The 19,268-nt window shown below is 41.0% G+C and overlaps 1 protein-coding gene and 2 long non-coding RNA genes across 14 annotated transcripts in view; 2 read left to right on the top strand and 1 right to left on the bottom strand.

Moving 5' to 3' along the window:
* The first annotated feature begins 9,983 nt into the window (after positions 1–9,983).
* Positions 9,984–11,059, top strand: LOC148722463 (uncharacterized). The gene is made up of 2 exons (XR_015992826.1): positions 9,984–10,515; positions 10,757–11,059. It is a non-coding gene; the product is annotated as an uncharacterized LOC148722463 (long non-coding RNA).
* A 100-nt stretch (positions 11,060–11,159) lies between these two features.
* LOC148722458 (uncharacterized) overlaps positions 11,160–19,268 on the top strand; it is a 61,502-nt gene continuing 53,393 nt past the window's right edge. For 4 of the 11 annotated variants that reach the window (XM_088737103.1, XM_088737106.1, XM_088737092.1 and 1 more), the window contains exons 1-2: positions 11,160–11,263; positions 11,504–11,634. The gene's annotated coding sequence lies outside the window, so the exon portion shown is untranslated. The other 7 variants (XM_088737094.1, XM_088737102.1, XM_088737093.1 and 4 more) reach the window with 6 other exon arrangements.
* Positions 13,405–18,716, bottom strand: LOC148722462 (uncharacterized). Of its 2 annotated transcripts, none has more exons than XR_015992828.1 (2): positions 18,338–18,716; positions 13,405–14,860 (listed from the first exon to the last, which is right to left on the bottom strand). It is a non-coding gene; the product is annotated as an uncharacterized LOC148722462 (long non-coding RNA). The 2 variants fall into 2 exon arrangements; XR_015992827.1 differs by having other exon boundaries at positions 18,343–18,712.

Raw genomic sequence — 19,268 nt, 5'->3', positions numbered from 1 at the left:
GGGTTGGATATTTCGTTTAGATGTGAAGCAACCTTTCTGTCTCCGAGAATCATGTTCTTTATCTTCGTTTCTGTCTCCTGCATACGCAGTGACCGTTCAACACATCAAATACACGCCGTTTGGTAAACTTCTTACAAAAGTAGAAAAAAGTCTCGCGCCGCCATCTTTGTTTTGAATTTTCGTCTTTTAATCTCACGCTTCTTTCGCACGTTTCTCTCGCGCGTGATGAAAGAGTGACCTGTTCCCCGCGCAAGGAAACTAGTACCAACCACCTTAATGTAATATTTTGATGCGTTAAAATATTCGTTATTCGCCGTATTTATTCTCCTATTCATCATTTCCTGATGTTGTTTCTTATTTATTTATAACCCTCCAGAGCGGCAGTACGTCACTGACGGTTACATACTGATGTACATTTGTACGCTGAACTGAGAGGGAAGCTCGCCGCTCTCACTTTATGCAAAGTTAGACAGCAAGCCCCGGCGCAGCTTCCTAATGTCGTAAAATAAAAACTTACAGCCGATGGCTTCTATCAGTTGCTTATCAACGACAAACCCTGAGAAATGCTTTCTTTGGAGGAATTTTTTGCAGGTAATCAAATCGCTAATCTAAAAATCAAGTAGGGCAATGTCCATTTTCCACTGCTTCAAAGCTTATGCGAGAACACTCGCTCACTCCACGCAGAAAATGCGTGGGATAAATCCGCGTAGCCTAACAAATCGCTTCGCTGTAAAAGTACAAACACGTTAAAAGGAGTAACTTTTGACTCCCCAGAAACCTCACTGCATTTGGTTATAAATTCATTCTAGAGGGAAATTTGACTTAAATTGGTAACCTAATAAAGATTTTAACACGGCAAATACCATAACAACGGCCTGTTTGCAACTCACCAAAACAAAAGAGGAAATAGGGTCAAGAAGATCAACTTGTTTTATGTTGTTTTATTCGCGCTCACAATTGTGATTGCATGATAACAGTAAACGGTAAAGAGTAAAGGCCCTAGCAAAAGGCTTCAACATTTGCTTCAACATCCTTTCGATTTTGTTGGTTCATTGGTTCATTTATTTCACACTATTTGCATAAAATTAACATAGATAGAAAAGTAAAGTTGCAACAAATGATTACAGATTAAAATAAAGTACAGATTATAAAAACGTGTGTGGTGGCCAAAGTAACAAAGGCTTTCTAATTGGTCACCGTGTTAAAAGCGTTTGTTACCCCCTTTCCACCGTGTTGAAAGAGTTTAAAAGCCTTTAAAGTGCACCTATACCCAAAAAATTTTTTTCGCTTAACGAAGTAAGCTTATTTTTTTGAGTATTTCTGCGCAAAAATTTTTTTATTTGCTCAGATCTTTAATTTTCTATGCCCAGTCAAAATACGGAAAATCGGCCGCCATCTTGCCCCACGACCGAGTTTAAAGAGGAATGGCTCTAGTGGGTAATGTGACGTCAAATCGAGAACACGAAAGTCTGCTTTTCACACATTTTCTCTTGTTTGGGAAGGTTGTAGTCGATAATTGTCCGAAAATATGCCGACTAAGTGTGTTGTAGAAGGATGTAGCAATGTGCGAAATTTGCAAGAGGGTATCGTGCTTCATACAATCTTCATACAACACACCTAGTCGGCATATTTTGGACAATATCGACGACAATCTTCCCAAACAAGTGAAAATGTGTGAGATGCAGACTTTCGTGTTCTCGATTTGACGTCACATTACCCGCTAGAGCCATTCTTCTTTAAACTCGGTCGTGGGGCAAGATGGCGGCCGATTTTCCGTATTTTGACTGGGCATAGAAAATTAAAGATTTGAGCAAATTAAAAAATTTGTGCACAGAAATACTCCAAAAAATAAGCTTATATCGTTAAGCGAAAAAAATTTTTTGGGTGTAGGTGCACTTTAAACTTTGCTTCAACATCCGTTCAACATTTCTTTTGTTCCCTGGAATGTTCGGAATGTTGAAGCGGAGATAACTTTTTCGCGCTTTTGACATAATTTTTTTTTCAGCAGACAATAAAACTGTTTTTTTTTTTTTAAACCATTGTGGCACTAAACCAGTTTAGCACTTGAACACTTTCTCTTCTTTACTCAAATCTCTTACTGGGAATCGTTTCGCCTCTGCAGTAGATTCTGCTCCTTTCCTTCGAATAGCCTCATTTTCAAAGCTCAACCCCAATTCCTTCACTTTCCTTCTTAAAACTTCCACTTCAGATTCTGTGACTGAGTCATCTTCCAATTTTGCTACATTTTGCGCTAAGCGGGAGAATATCTATAGTTTGCGTAAAGGCACCACGTGTACACGCGTACACGCTTTCGAAGCTTTGGCTCTTCATTTAAAGGTTTTCGTTTAGCTGGTGGTTTACTTGCTGTTATTTCTTCGACGAGGCAAACGTTTGTCGGCACAGATCCACCCGGTAAATTAGTATCGCCACCAAGCCTCGCTTTGGTGAATCGAATAAATTAATGACGTCATCTTGCACGGTGTGTTTAGTTGCGAAGGAATCGTTTTAAAGCGTTACATCAACTGCCTCGTTTCTACAAACGTCTGTCCCCTAAGTTTTAAATCTCAAACGAGGCTACTACTAAACAATGCCTATTGCTACATCCTTTTCCTTATAAAAAAAGAAAACAAATTAAACAAAGACAAACAAGAAAAACAAAGCAACAAAACAAAACAAACAAACAAACAAACAACGTTGATAAGTTTAACTGTTCAAAGTTTGTGAAGCGTAGAAAGCTTCGATGCTGGTTACTTCCCAGTAACATAATCCTTTGAATAAGCTGGCATTTTAAGGTGGCTCGTACCAGTTTCCTCGCGCGGGGAACAGGTCACTCTTGCGTGACGCGCGCGAGAGAAACGTGCGAAAGAAGCGCGAGATCAAAAGATGAAAATTCAAAACAAAGATGGCGGCGCGTGGAATTTTTTCTACTTTTGTGAGAAGTTTACCTAAGAGCGTGTATTTGATGTGTTGAGTGGCCACTATGAATGCAGGAGAAAGAAACTAAGATAAAGAAGACGATTTTCGCAGATGTAAAGGTTGCTTCACTTTATATCTTAAAGAAATATTCAGCAGATTTGAAATCTTTCGACGGCGAAAAAAGAACGACTCAAGTGAAGGATAACCTACCTTAATTAAGTGAAAGAAGACTTTGAAACTTCAAGGAAAATAATATGATGTAGCCAGAAGTTGTGTGTAGGATTTTTAAGATGAGCCCGGGAGGCTGTCTTTGACAGCTGTTTAATGATTTCTTAGCAGAAAAGGCGAATTTACGTATGTAAACATCTGATCGTAGGCGCTCGCGCGAGCATGCGCATTTGTCAGCGGTAGCTATAACAGATCATGAGCAAATGTCGATCTTATATAATCCAGATATTTAAATGTGCTAGAACGCGCGTGGAAATTGGTAAACTCACGAAAGCTAGTGCATGAAAAAAAGTCCGGTGACCCCTTCTTTTTATTGTTCCAATATGATAATAACGTCGAAAGGAATCAGAAAAAAAAACTAGAAAATTCTACGGAAGGAAATTTGCGATGTATCAAAATTGCCTTTTTTCTAGATTTTCTGAAATTCCGCTCGGTAGAATTTTTTAAAAATCTTTGTGCATTTTCCTTTTCAAGTGCCAAAAGCAATCACTGAAAAAAAACACGAGGTCACTGAGTTAGTTTTTGAGTTATTTAAGCCACAAGCTAAAAAATGCGTCTGAATAAGCCCATGAAAGCGTTGCCATGGAAACTGCCAGTGACGAAATGACACCTATTTTTGAATAACCAATGATTATATAATTCAACCCTGTAAAAGTGTTCAACTGGCCTTAGTCAGTCTTTTTGTTGTATTCTTTCAAAGTTATAAACCATCAAAATGATGAAAACTGGTACCAGCCACCTTAACAACTGCCTGATCGCGTTGTTGGGCCTTGCACAGGTAACCCAATAAGCTGAACAAGTGGCTCCGGTTGTCGAGATGCCATCGCATGCTCATTGGTCGCATCCCCTTGACCACTGGGTACGGTTGTCCGCATACACGGCGCGGAGAGCTCATGACCAGTCTGCTTGTTCAGGTAAGGATATCGACTGTTGATCCAATTGCTAAACGCCTTCTTCAGCCAGTAAACCAGGTCTTGAACTCCAGCAGGCCTCCTTTTTTTTCCTCAGGTGACGACGATTTCGACGATATCTGTCTTCATCTTCGGTAGCCACCTCGAAGGACCGAGTTCCAACACACCTTTCAACCTTTGTTTTCACAGCTTCTTTACTCGAATTTCCAGGCGGCACCAGTCACACTGTATATCCACTTCTAAGTCTCCCAGATCCTTAGCCCCCCTATTGTAAGCAAGGACTTGTCGTTCTTTCTTAGCAAGAAGCTTCTAATGGATCTTGGGCTGAACAACTGACCTGAGAAGCTTAGGAATGATGGGTAGTAGTGCTCTTGTGCGCCTTGACATCAACCGCTACACTGGACTGGTGCCTAATCCCTGACTGGGCGTGTTTCTGTTTTCGAGGAGAGCGAGATATCGATCTGTACTGGCTCTTCTGGACTTCCTCATAACATTTTTAGCTGAGTTAACAGCCGCTTCTACCTTTTCATCGCTTTGCCAATAGGCTGGCGAACTCGTTACATGCACAAGGTTCCACTGGCGGCTAAATTCCTTAAATTCAGTTGAGGTAAACTGAGGACCGTTGTCCGTTGTCTCTAGGATTCCATGCCTTGCAAAGTGCGACTTTAACTTCTATTCTACCGCTAGGCCTAGCCACAAGTTACAGATGAATCCCAAAAAAAATGCCGATAAAAGTGTCTAAAAGTTGCCAAAAAGTTGCTATTGTTTTCAAAAAGTTGCTGAATTTCCGAAAAGTTGCCGAAAAGTTGCCAAAATTTTTCTGCTTTACGTACCTTTTTTGGGTGTTAAAGATTAAAAATTCGCACTGCTTCTTATCAAAACTTTATTTGTCAAAGTCTAATGATAATATCAGAGGTTCTTTCCATTTCACTTGATCAACAAATAGTCAGTGTAATTGTCCGCCATCTTGAAAAACGTGCAACGTGATACCGCTGACCTCGTGATAAGGCATCACAAAAATCAACCCATGGGGGAGCCCTAATTATTGTATTTTAGAATAAATTGAATAAATGTGTATCGAAAACTGACCAATGTGGCTCAAAACGTGAAGAAAGTGGCTTGAAAGAACCTCAAAAAGCCCAAAGTTGCCGAAAATTCCAAAAGTTGCCAAAATGCTAAAAAGTTGCCGAAAATCTCAAAAGTTGCCGAAAAGTTGCCGAGCAACTTGTGGCTAAGCCTAACTACCGCCGCCGAAGTAGTTTTATGAAGGGAATCGATTTCCTAGAGCAAAGAATAGTAGTCAACACAAATGAGATAGTTCCGACCCCTGTAAGTGAACAAGTCAACTCCGACTTTCGCCCATGGCCGGTCGGGCACTTCATGAGTAATGAGAGTCTGCTCAGGCTGCTTCCTGTCAAATGCCCTACAGACATCACACATTTCAATAAACTGCTTGATTTCACCGCTCATTCCAGGCCAGTATATGCTTTCTCTAGCTAGCAAAGGGTGCTTACAACTCCACTATGAGCATAATGTAGACGATACAACATGTCTCGGCGCTGCGACTTTGGGACCACCACTCTTTCTCCTCTAATGACAATGCCATCGCAGACGCTCAACTCGTCACGAACGTCAAAGAAAGGCAACACCAGATGAGACAACTCTCCTTTAGTTTCAGGCCAACCAGCCTCGATGACTTTAATTAGTTCCACAAGGCTGTTATCCTTCTGCGTGTGGTCTTTAATTTCTTGAAGCGTACTCGGCTTCAAACGGATGTGCTGCGTCATGTTGATGTTCTCAATCTCTGAAGCGACATCCTGGCTTCCATCGTAGGGTAAATAAGCTCGACTTAGGGTGTCAGCCAGATATATGGTGGAGCCCTTCTTGTAACCAAGGCTGACGTAGTACAACTAAACTCGCATGAGCATGCGCTGAAGCCTCTTCGGAGCTCGATGCAGTGGCTTCTTGAAAATAACTTCCTGAGGCTTGTGGTCTGATTCCACAATCACCTCTCTACCGTAAGTGTAAGTACGAAACCTTTTCAAACCGAAAACAACAGCCACAAGCTCCTTCTCAATCTGGGCGTACCGAGACTGCGTCGGTTAGCGCACGACTCGCATAGGCAATCGGCTGACCCTTCTGAAGTAGGATTGCATCCAGGTCCCTTTATCTGATGCATCGCACTGTAAGGTGAGGCTCTCTGTTCAGTCCAAAAATTTGAGGACAGGTGCCTTTGTGACCAGCAGCTTCGCTGGTCGGACAGCACTGTCATGTATGTCGGTCCAGAACCATTCCACATCTGGTCAAGTGAGCTTACGGAGTGGCTCCAATGCATCACTTAGTCGAGGCAAGAACTTGCTCAGATAATTTGTGAATCCAATAAACCTTCATACACTGGCCACAACAGTTGGCGTAGGTATTTCAAACACTGCCTTAACTTTTGCGGGATCTGCATGAAAACCCCTTTTTGCGGGATCTGCATGATAACCCCTCTCTGAAATCATATGAATGGGACTTCTTTGAGTCGCAGATTCACCTTGTCGTGGTGCTGGGGGGTTTTACAGCTCGCTCGGCCGAATTAACGAGAGGTGCCAAGACTCTGTACTCTTCCTCTTCTATTCTCTTCTCGAGAGCTACTACAGCGACGCTCTATGCATCTAATGCCCTGTGCATCTAATGTTCTACGCATCTAATAATCATGCGAGAAGTACTAACGCTTTAAGTAGGAAAACCGTATGCATGTTTGGGTTAGCTGACCGTGAGAGTTTCCACAGTGTATCCGTTTATTTTGCAAAAAGAGGGAAACTGGTTGGCCCTCACCGAAGCACTTGTCGAGCGCCAAGGAACCAATTGAACGTTAACAGCTGCGCACAGGAATTGCGCACACAAACCAACTGAACGCTAACTGCTGCGCACGGGAATTGCGCACACTAACAGGAACTTCAGTGGGGGTAGAACTCAAGCTCAGCTTTACCAACGCAAACACGACCACCTGTGAAACTGTCTAATTGTCTAAATGTCTAACACGGGAACAAGGAAATCCGTGAGCTGAGCCAAAAAAATACTTCGTCGTTTATGCAGTGATGACTCTGATTTCCACCACAAATCAGAGTCAATGTGTCAGTTTTTCAAAAAACGTGGTTACCCTGTTTGTGTCGTTCAAGCGGGTTACCACCGCGCCCAACTTATTGACCGACATTCAACACTACAAACGTCGAATAAGGAAGATTCCGACCGCATTCCATTCACTCTCACGTTTCACCCTCACAACCACTCAGTTAAATCCATCATTCTTAAAAACTTTAAATTACTTCAAAACGATCCAGAGACAAGCACTATCTTTTCTCAGCCTCCGCTCATTTCATTCAAACGCGACAAAAACATAGGCAAATTTTTGGTCAAAAGTTCTTTTCAGACTAATTACTAACTAGGCACTTTTAAATGCGCTCGTGCACGATGCAAAACGTGTCCTTTCATTCACAACACTGATAAAAAATATCGGGACCTAAAAGATACATTAAGATCACCGATCACTTCACGTGCACCTCCGCCAATGTAATCTATTGCATAACTTGCACTTATTGCAAAAAGATATAAATCGGCGAAACAGGCAGAAGACTAGGTGACCGATTCCGAGAACACCTTCGAGACGTGGAAAGGAATGGCAAGGACACATCGAAACCAGTCGCTAGACATTTTAATTTACCTAATCATTCTAAGCAACATCTGGCAATCTGCGGTCTTTCCTTACACTTAGGTAGCACGGAAAGCCGTAAAAATCTTGAACAAAAGCTCATCTTTCAAACCGGCAGTCTAAATCCCACAGGGATCAACGAACGCTTTTCATTCCACTAATTTATTCTTGTTTTTCTCGTTGCTATGTTCCCACCAATAACGTAGCTCCATTCTCTGCCTTTAAAAGCACACACAACCCACAATTCCTCTATTCGCTCCGACGAAGGGCTAACACTCGAAACGTCAGCTTTTGTAATCATTACGGTGGCCAATTTACCACTTCAGCTTTGTTGATATATCCAAATTATTTCGTTACTCCCACCGACGCAGCCCCAAACAGTTTCTTTCGAAACTATCAGCCTTTATTCAAAAAAATATAAATCTACCAAAACAACACGTAGGCGCACCAGGCAAGGCTTAACAAAACAAAAGGCTTAACAAGAAAAGTCTCAAAACAACAACTTCCAATTCACCTCACAACAATGGTTTAATTTAATGTTCTGCTCCCGGCACCTCCGCATTAAGGATTGGAAATTGTTTTTATGATCTGTCAGTGCTTCTTTTAGCGTGGTCCCCTCGCCAAAAATCAAGATATCATCATGAATGGTTAATACACCTGTTAGGCCGTCAAGTGCCGGCGTGGTTAAGCCTTCGGTGAAACTCCTCCGGGGCAGAACAAAGACCAAAGGGCAAGCGACGCCAACAAAATTTTCCAAAGGGAGAATTGAACGTTGTTAAGCGTGAACTGTCATCGTCAAGTTCAACGTGCGAGAAACCGTTCTTTGCGTCCACACTTTAGCCTTGGCAAGCTCAGGTAGAATGTCTTCAACTGTCGGGGTTGGGAAGTGGCTCCTCCCAAAAACTTTGTTGAGGTCCTTAGGGTCCAGGCAAACACGAATCTGTCCATTAGGTTTTTGCACGATAACGATGCTCGAAGCCCAAGGGGTAGGCTCTATGACTCTTTCTGTGATCCCAAGACTCTGAAACCGTTCCAGCTCTCGTTTCAGCTTTCCCTTGAGCGCGAAAGGTACTCATCTAGGAGGATGGACCCCTGGCTTAGCATTCTCTTTAGTTTCCAGCGCCTTGAAACAGATCTGGGTACTCCTTAAGACTTCTTCCATAGAAAGGGGGCCCTGACTAGCGCGATGAACCTCAATATTGACGGTCATAACATCTTGGTGTTGCACCCTGACCAATCCATCTGCTGTATCATTGGATTTCCTAAAATCGGTGTTGACTGATCATCGTCCATAACATCAAATTCGATCTGATGCGTTTTGGAATTCTTGGAGTTAACTACTGCTACAGTGCACGTTCTAAGAGGTTTCATGATTGTATTGTTGTATATTGTGAGTAATTTGCGCGTGGGAAACAGTTCAACTTCAGTTCTAGGAGACTTTGCGGGAATCAAATTGCATGTCGTGCCACTATCCAGTTGAAACTTAACTGGTGTGTTTCCGACGTTAGTTGTCGTAAACAATTTTTTAGCATATTCTAGGTCGCTTTCTACATGAACCCTAATTACTTGACTTTCATCCACCGAGTGGAGCGTGAGGCAGTATTCATCGGGCTCGCTTTCACTTTCTGATTCGACGACGTTTATTCTCGTTTTAGAAAGGCATTGAGAAGTGAAATGATTCATTCTTCCGCAAGCCGAGCACCTCTTCCCGAACGCTGGGCAACTTTTCTTGGCACCCAGATATTTTCCACCACTGAATTTGCATCTTCGTACTTCTTTAGGACTGGAATCTCTCGCGTCCGATTATCATTTTCGCGCCTTTTGTTAGTAGACTTGTCATGCCTTTTGTTAACTGACACGTTGCCGCGCTTCGTTTGGTCCTTCAATGAGTTTACGGCTTCGCCCTCTTCCAAAGTTTCAGTCCGTATTTTCGACCACTCGGCGGCTCTACAAACGCTGAGGTATCTTTGTAAATCAAGATCTGGGATCTTAAGCAGTTCTTCCCGAAGCTGCCAGGCTTGGATTCCACAAATGATCCGGTCTCTCACCAGCCAATCTTTAAGATCACCGAAGTTACAGATCGTCGCAAAGCTGTAACGAACTTTTCCTGTGATTCACCCGGGTCACGAGTACGGGAGAAAAACTTGAAACTTTCAACAGCTTCATTTTTTTCTCGAATTACAATGCCCGTCGAAAGCTCCCAACACCTGCGTTAAGGTTCTTTCCGACGCGGGAATTTCGAAGGCTATCGTATCATAAATGTCTCTTACTTGACTGCCGATTACATACAGAAATGACTTTACTTTCGTCGCTTCTTCTCTACCGTTCATCGCCAGATCCATGTACAATTCTAATTCTTGCTTCCATCTTTCCAGTCTGGGTCATAACTATTTCTGGATACTTGATGACGTCACCAATATGGGTGTCGGCGACTTTGTTCCCTGGCCATATCCCATGAAAACATGAAAAATTACAGAAGACAACCAATTACACACACTGAGCAAAGAACTGATGGCGGTCGCGATGACGAGACAGAAAAATTCAGATGAAAAGTCGGGTGGAGGTGCTTGTTGCGAAGCGCTCGATTGAGGAGTAACATTCATTTAGTTGACACGTATGACTCGCAAGCACCGACTCGTCTCCTTCCACGAGAAATGGAACGCACTCCAGAGGCTCGACGAGAAGTCCAGATGTTTAGCCAATCGCAGAGAAAGGCATACACTTTAGAAGATGTCAAAGGGCAGCAGATCGGCAGGGTTCGACAAGGTAAGTTACTGTTTTCTTGCCTTATTGTTACTGTTTTGTAAAAGGTTTGTTGGACTGAAAATTGATACATGCCTATTTAAAAATCGGAGGGAAGCAGGATATTGTCTTTCCTCGATCTCTGCTGCAGAGAAATGAAATTATTCCGATTCCGCAAAGTCACACCTCTCTCGTCCCTGTTGTTATCAGTGCGCGTTATTTGGTTCAACCTAATATAATTGGTTTTCTTGTGAACCCAAAATAGGGAAATCAATGGAGAACCAACGGTAACATCCAGGCTGGCGGAGGAGCTTTTATTCCTGCGACGCTCTGGGTGGAAGGACCACAGCGTTACAAAGAGTTTGTGCTGGAAAGAATCCACTGTACTCTTCCAGAATGCAAGGATGTAGAGGGCATGCACGTTAAATGTTTGAAATAAGTGAATCGTTTTAATGATATCTTATGTCCAGTCCTTACTAGCAAATTTTGTTTCGGCTTACTACCACATTACAACATGGCCGCCACCAAAAAAAAAAAAAAATTGAACTACTTGTTACCAGTACCTCTCGGCCAAATTTGCTTTGTTTTGGTTTTGATCTCACCCAATCACAAAGCTCGAAACCGATATCCAGAAATGGTTATGGCCCGAACTGTTTTCCAACTGTCAGCCGAGTTTGTCGTATCGAAGTCTAGCTGAGCGGGAGGATTAAGCTGTGTAATCCTGTCAGTAGCTCCCGCATTTGCAATTGCCAGTTGTCTGTCCGTCGCCATTGTAAGTTTCTTTCGAACAGTTTCGGTCACTCCTAACACCATGCTTAGTTGCGAAGGAATCGTTTTAATATCTGCCATCAAGTGTTACATCAACTGCCTCGTTTTTACAAACGTCCGACCCTCAGGTTTTAACACTCAAACGAGGCTATTACTAAACAATGCCCATTGTTACACAGTGTGAAATTTTAAAGTTCTTTATCACTTTCACCATGATAAGCATTATCATAATTTCTTGTTTCAGATGCGCATGGGAAGAGACATTTAAAACATCTTTTAAATGTCCTTTAAATGAGTGAACGAATGACGAAGCAATGGCGAAGTGAAAACAGAGTTTAAAATTGACCTCAGTCTTTCCCGCGATCTTGACTGAAGGTACGTTCCACCGTTACTTTAGGTGTAAGTAGAGCTGTTCGAACAAATAGGATCTTCTCATGCAAGACTTAACGCAAACCTATTGGATCGAAATTAGCAGGATAAAAATTTTCCACGGAAAGCAAATGCTGATACGAAAGTTTTCGTAGTCGTATCAATTTCAGATAAGAGTAGAGTCGTGCATTGTGAGAACTTATTTCATTTGCCATGAATAAAGTGGGTAAGTTTCCCAAGAAACTGTGATGCTGCGTCGGTAGGGGGTGACAAGGTAGTTTTGAGCTACGTCAGATCAAGCGTTACTTTGGAAAACGTTGACATAACGCGGAATAGTACAATTTCCTCTAAATGTCTCTAAGTTTTAGTAAGGCTTCTCATCTCGAAATTAAGCTTCTAGCAAATGAAAGATTATATCAGTATTCTGTCCTCACTTGCCTATCAATGTTCAATTGCAACGGTACTCTAGAACCATACTGGTCGCGTAGATGTTGAGTATTGATTCGCGACAAAAGTGAAGGGTCATCCTGGATAAATAAAGTGAGGGGTTCTCGTAAAATAGTACTGATTCTTAGCTCCAACTTGAAATCTGTCAGTTTTACAAAAGCAATGGTTGTGTTTAAGTTTGTCAACGCTCACCTTGAAAGGGATAGTTCTACATCTCCTTGATTTTTCTTAGTTTTGGTTAAGCCTTTACAACTGAGATTGAAACTCCTAGAGAACATATGGAAGATAACATCCGTATTATATCCATTTCTTTACTACCAACGTTTACTTTCATTTATGAATTCCTCTTCCATACTGCTTGTGAACTGTTACATTCTATCTCTATGTAAAGATTCAAGATTCGTATTGGTTGATGGAGGTAGTCGAAGTCACTCTTCTTCTGCCACTGTGATAACCGTAATATTGAGTTGTTTGGTATCATTTCAACATGAAATTTATGGCAGATGTTAGAACTGATCTTACTTATTAAATAACCCTCCGTCAATCCTATCTCTACATAGAGGGAAACCTATGAGAGGCCATTACGAATGACTGAAACGAGGGATCTTCATGATACATAATCGAGTCTTGGCTCTACCTCGAAACGTGGAGATGTTCTTGTAAAATAGTATCTATTCTTAGCTCTGACTTAAAATCTGTGAGTTTCACAGGAGCAGGGTCAGTTTGTTTGCCATAAGCTAGCATGAGTTTAAGTTTGGCAAATGTTGTCATAGAAAGGAATAGTTCTACATATTCTTGATATACTAACTTTTGGTAGGCCTTTTTATCTGACGTTAAACTCCTGGAGAACATATGAAAGATAGGATCTGTATTATATCCACTTCTTTACTATCAACGTTTACTTTCAACGAAAATCTACAGCACCAAACATTTATGGATTCCTCTTCCATACTGCTTGTGAACTGTTACATTCTATCTCTATGTCAAGATTCAAGATCCGCATTGGTTGATGGAGGTAGTCACTCTTCATCTGCTACTATGATCACCGTACTATTGAGTTGTTCGGTATCTCTTCAACATGAAATTTATGGCAGTTGTTGAAACTGATCTTACTTAAATACCTTTTTCGTCAAAATCCTATCTCTACATAGAGGCAAACCTATGAAAGGCTATTAAGAATGACTAAAATGAGGGATCCTCAGTTACAATGAGAAATACTTCTCATAAACCAACTTCTATTTCTTCTTAATATTACCAAGCGATTGAAAGCCTTCAACAAGTGACATCTTTTTCTTTGAGCTCCAAGCGGAACTCTTAAACCACAAAAAATTACCGCAAAAATCAATCAGTTCCTTTTAATTCAATCGGTTAAATTGAACATTACATCTTTGTCAAACACGGGCTACTTTGATTAGTTTTATTAACAGGTAAGTTGTACGCTGCAATGCGAAGTTAAGGGCGTACGGCTTCGTGGATAGACAAATACCAGATTCCCTGACTAAGAAATTGTTATCCTTGAAGTGTCATAAGTCATACAAGGTCCCTAACGCCTTTTTATTCCCCGCACAAGTGGTATGCAGAAAATATTTTGGTAATATATACTAAATAACCGTAGAGCAACGTTTATAATGAAGTCTGCTGACTGCAGAAAGATAAGTGAACGACACTGTTTACATGTAAAATGATACCGGTAGTAAACAAGATAAAGTCAAAGCGATTCAATTCGCGCAAAAGTATTTGTTTAATTAGCTCGTAACATATTTATGCTAATTTAGTGTTACACCTTGCCACAAACTTCATTTTTTATTTCTCCTTGACAATGGCGTCATGATGACACCGAAACGTCGGTTTTTATCGTTAGTTTTTGCTAGTCTTTGCATTTCTAAATCTTTATTGATAAGAACCTTGTATAAAAACGGTAAAATTAGGCAAAGATTAGCGCAACAAGCAACTCATTAATATGCATTAACTAATAATAAAGTAGCAGCAATGTCAGTCAAAAACTCGCCGAAAGGTACGCTTGATAATAATCTTTTGTATAGTCCACTTTTGAGACTCCATGAAGTCTAGGGGTGGAAAGTTTGTTTTGTATTTGATCACTCACGTAGGGAGCGCCCAAGTGAGAAAGTAGGTCAAATTCTAGAATGATTAATTTTCTTTCATATTTCCCCTACGGGAGTGATAAAGAACAACGCCGCTGTACTTTATTGACTGAGAGCTTAAGGCTTCCCAGTGTTAACTCTCTTTCTTCCAGTTTTTGAGTTTGAAAAGCTGAATAACAAATTAATAAATCAATAAATCAATTTTTTTCTCAGAAATTGATGATTCAATTTGGTCTATAATCTTTCTCCTGATTAACAAAGCTAGCTCTCACTTCATGCTCTTTTGATTCTTTTGAATACAAAACTAAACCGGACTTGAGGGACAACGTCACGGTGAGGCATGCGTTGTGGCAAGGCTGAAATGTTGGTACATGCAAACCTTTTCCAACTGTTGTCGTAGTTCCATTGCTCTCTATCTTTGTCATCCGCTGATGACTCTTAGAAAAAAACACCTTATTTCCTTAACGCAGAATCTACAGCGTGTTTTTGTCTTCTCAGTTCTTCAAATATTTGCCGGATGAGGCTTCGTTTAGAATTTCGTTCAAGAGTGTTGTCCTAGGCCATTGCTGCCATTGTGGACGAAGGCGAGTATGCTTATCGGAAATCCACCACAGCTACCTCTAATGGAGAGATCAGCTGATCAGCTTCCAAAATTGCTAACAACACCAGGCAGTCGTTGCAGGCTGACGAAAAAGACAAAGGTAGCCATACTGTTCACAGTGATTTCCATATTTCAACCATTCTTTACACACTTGAAAGATAAGGGAAGTCTATTTTGAGTTCTTCCTCTGGAATGCATCTTTCGATTCATTTCGAAAGATGCTATATCTTTCTCGGTAAAATGTGTGACGTGGTGTATGAAAAGGAAGGTTAGTGGGAATTTCTTCGAGAAAACTACGCACAGAACAAAACAGAACACAACTAATAACCGCCAGCTTGGATAACGTGCATTGAGTTCTGCTACAAAGCGCTGAGCCTGATAATTTTTAGCGATTTGTTGTGAATAATTTACATAAGTTATTTGAATGGTTTTTGAGACAAATGTTGTTACTTTGAGTGGAGATAATTCTAAATGATGAAAATAAAATCTCCAACGCACATAACATATCGTTTACATGTTTCCTTTGTGTGATAAGTATAGGTGATCGCATGGGGCCGAGTAAAATTAAGGATTAATAGCCTACGAAGCAAGCCCTGGGGGAGAATAAGGGGGATTGGGGCGAGCGGAATGTGCGGAGGGGAGAGGAAGGGCTTGCCACAGACCCCCACTAACCAACGAAATTTCCGATCTCAAATGGACGAAAAATTCCCATTGGCTGAGAGCAACACGTTGTCAATCAACCCTTGAACTAAACAGTCTTCGTGGCGACTACCTTTTAGAAAATGGCGGACGACGGTGATTTCGAGAAGTTCTGCCCTCAAGAATCGATGTCGAAGTAGAATATTCGTGGCAGCCATCCACTTGTTCAAGCTCAGGATCTTGATAAGAATGGCGTCTTCATTCTCAAACTTCCCTTAACCACAACATTGCAAAGCCGATGGACGTTGGATCCAAATCATCAATGTTTAAATTTGTATCCATCGCTAAAGTTGAGGGTTGTCCTTTCGTCGGCGAGTCAAACAACGCTTCCCTGCTAGATGTAGGTCTTGCATGTGCCGGGGAGCGGACACGCAAGCTATTTCTACCTGGACTTTTTCCTGTCGGTGTTGAAAACTTTCGTTTCGACGAAAAATCCCGGGAATCCGAACATTGAGAAGCGGCCTTACTCAACAATTCATAAAACTAGCAAAAACTGTTAGCTTTCCTTGCACAAGGAAGGTATATAATTTGTATGTGCGACTTATTTTCGAAGTGAAAACCGACCGTTCGAAGGCGATCGGCGAAGACACACTGAAATTCTTCCCTTTGACTCTGATTAAAAATGTTTACAAAACTCTTGAAGCCACTTTCAAATTTAATTCTTAAATCTACTCCACAAAACCGGCAAACTACGTCTTCTGGATTAACTTTTGGCTTTCTCCCTCTCTTAGATTTTGATACCAGATTCTCCTTGTCGTCCGAAATTTCTCACTCACGTGGAGCAAGTTTTAGTTGTTGTTTTGACAGTTTGCATGGTTCACTGAGCTCTCGTTAACGACGCTTTCTGATTGGTTAATTTCAAGAGGCAATTTGAATATATCAACAAAGTTGAAATGGTAAATTGGCCACCGTTACGATTATAAAAGCTGACGTTTCGAGTGCTAGCCCTTCGTCGGAGCGAATAGAGGAATTGTGGGTTGTGTGTGCTTTTAAAGGTATTTTCTGCCAATTTATCATTTCAACTTTGTTGATATATTCAAATTATTTCGTTACCCCCACCGACGCAGCCCCAAACAGTTTCTTTAGAAACTATCAGCCTTTATTAATTTTAAGAGGCGCTGATTGACATATGCAAGACGATACGAATATGAAAATAGGGGGCGTTTCGTTGGTTAGTGGGGGTCTGTGGCAAGCCCTCCCTCTCCCCTCCCCACATTCCGCTCGCCCCAATCCCCCTCCTTTCCCCCAGGGCTTGCTTCGCAGGCTAAGGATTAATATCACTTGTGTTTTCGGAAGTTGCTGAAATTGCCCGAGTCGCGCAGCGACGAGGGCAATTTCTGCAACTTCCGAAAACACAAGTGATATGAATCCTTAATTTTACGAGGAACCATGTGATTACTTGTTTATAATATAAGGGGCAAAATGTTTTCTTACTGATCTCGCACAAAACGGGACGCCATTGTTACAAAACAAACAGAAATTTCTTTACCTTGGCAGCCGTTGCTAAGCGATTTTCAGCCACTCATTTTCAAGTAAATTTTCCAGGGGCAATTACAAAAATTAAGAAAAAATGCCCTCTGTCTTGACCAATCACAATTCAGTAATTTTGCCCCTTATATGATAAATTTATGGTAAACTACAAGACATTCATGTGCAGCTCAACTTCTGTGACACCATGTGCAAGTCATTTGAACACACCGTTTTGTTTTTGTAAAGTTTTCTGTCACAGGAGAAAAAAATTCTTTAGTGAGCCAGAATTGACACCTTGGTGGGGGCTACTACCAATTGTGTTGCAAATCATTGTGTTAGGAATGAGCAAAATTTAGAAGGTTCTTCTAGAGGAGTCTGATTGCAATTAAAGAAATGAATGACAATTTCACCAAAAGTTAATGTATTGGTAAAGAAATTATCCTCAGGGTTGAGCCACAATAAAAGAAATTACAGAATAGCTCAGACATGTTGACCAGTGCTTTGGTACCTAACAGCAAAGCCAAGCCAACAACATCAGCCAGACAATAGTCAATTCAACATGAAGTCACCAGTTATTTGCAATGTTCAAGATCAACAGAGTGCGTCAGTAACAAAATGCTCGATGTCATCCCTAACCATTGCCTTATTTGGCTGTGCAATGCCAGAACTATCTGATTGTAACAAAGCTTATCATATCAGACAGTGAACCAATCAATGTTAGTTGCGCCAAAAATGTTACTTCTTGGTGGCCAATAAGATTTAACTACTAAGAAAATACAACCAATTAAATTCAAGGAAAATATTGTGGTGAACAGGTTAACTATCAGCAGCTTAAAAATGTTGGAAAATGAATTGAATGAAGAGGTTCCTTCAAAGACTGTGAAAAGAACACTTGGCAGTTACCTGAGTTACAGTATAAAAATCAAGCTAAAAGCCAGAAATTGCATGACATCTCACTCACATCAAAGAATCCTTCAGTAAGTTTCTCACATTTTTACATCTGCCACAACACAATTACAGGAAGAATTGGATAAGTAATCATGAATTAACTGAACACTTAGCATGAGGCTGATACAAAATTACGAGAACAGTTATCATCAGATTGTATGAGAAAGTCCTATTACCAAATAGTTGTGTACAGTATCAAACTACTTAAAAAAAATACTCAATTGAATGCAAAATTATTAAGCCATAATATGAGTTGGTGAATCGATTTATTTTTTAAATGTAAATTTTGAACGCTGCACTGTTTCCGACAGAAATCGTGGGCATGTAACGGCGAACAAGCAATTTACACTAGTCAGATGGATTCCATAATCGGAAGCTTTAACTCCAACTTAGTAAAGCAGAAATGGAACAAAATGAAAAAAAGAAAATAACTCAAGCCTACCTCACCTGGAACAAGTACTGAAATTCGATTGAATCTCTCCGAGATTCATCGCGGCGAATGTTCGATCGGTCGCCATATTAGACGGGTGGAAAATTTCTACCAGATCTTTCACCCGTCCAATATGGCGACTGAATATTCGCCGCGCTGAATCACGCGCTTGAAAACACAAACTACCGCCTGCAAGCAGGCTGGTGATTTCTTCGCCTGAGAATTTCTTTCAAAAACGATTCGGAGTTGCACTAGTCAGTTCTGCTAGGCTTTGAGCCGTGTTCTGACCCGAGATCAAAGTTCTTGAGTATATAGCTGTTCAAAATCAATCAAGATTTGCTAAATGGAACGGTCTATTTGCCGCCATATTGTTTTAACGTTGTTAACTAAAGCCGCGTTCCGATGTGCGGGCTCGCATCAAAGCGTATGGGGTGAAAGAATGCGGAGTGCCACCACTGTTCCAACTCAAGACCCAGTAAGAATTGGTAGTCGAGGAATATTCAGCAAATGTATCTGCTGATCTACTACTTTCCAGGAATTTAATTTCAATGCCAAAGCAAAAAGTACGACAAAAAACATGAGCACTCAAATTTTTTGTGCGAAGCGATAACGACACCAGCTGTTGCTGGTCTGATTCGAACCTTTACCTTCAGTGTTTTGAATCATTATTCATCGTTACTCCGATTTAAGCTTTATAACTTTACTTCAGAAAAGAGGGTCAAAAGTTTATAGATGGTTGTAGCTGTTATTTTTGTTTCTGAAGGCTGAGTTTAGCTGTGGCTATGTTGGAATCCTAAGTATGATGTAGGTTGGTTCCTGAGTTTTTAGCATCAGACACAGCAGCTGTATGCAAATCAATTTGTGATTGTATGAAGAAGTGAGGAAAATCATTGAATCATATATTGATTACTCTCCTTAGTCACACAGTCCATTTTGTCACACA

Source organism: Stylophora pistillata, chromosome 10 (genome assembly GCF_964205215.1).
Source record: "Stylophora pistillata chromosome 10, jaStyPist1.2, whole genome shotgun sequence".
NCBI lineage: Eukaryota > Metazoa > Cnidaria > Anthozoa > Scleractinia > Pocilloporidae > Stylophora > Stylophora pistillata.
This window is presented reverse-complemented; position numbering and strand designations above follow the sequence as displayed.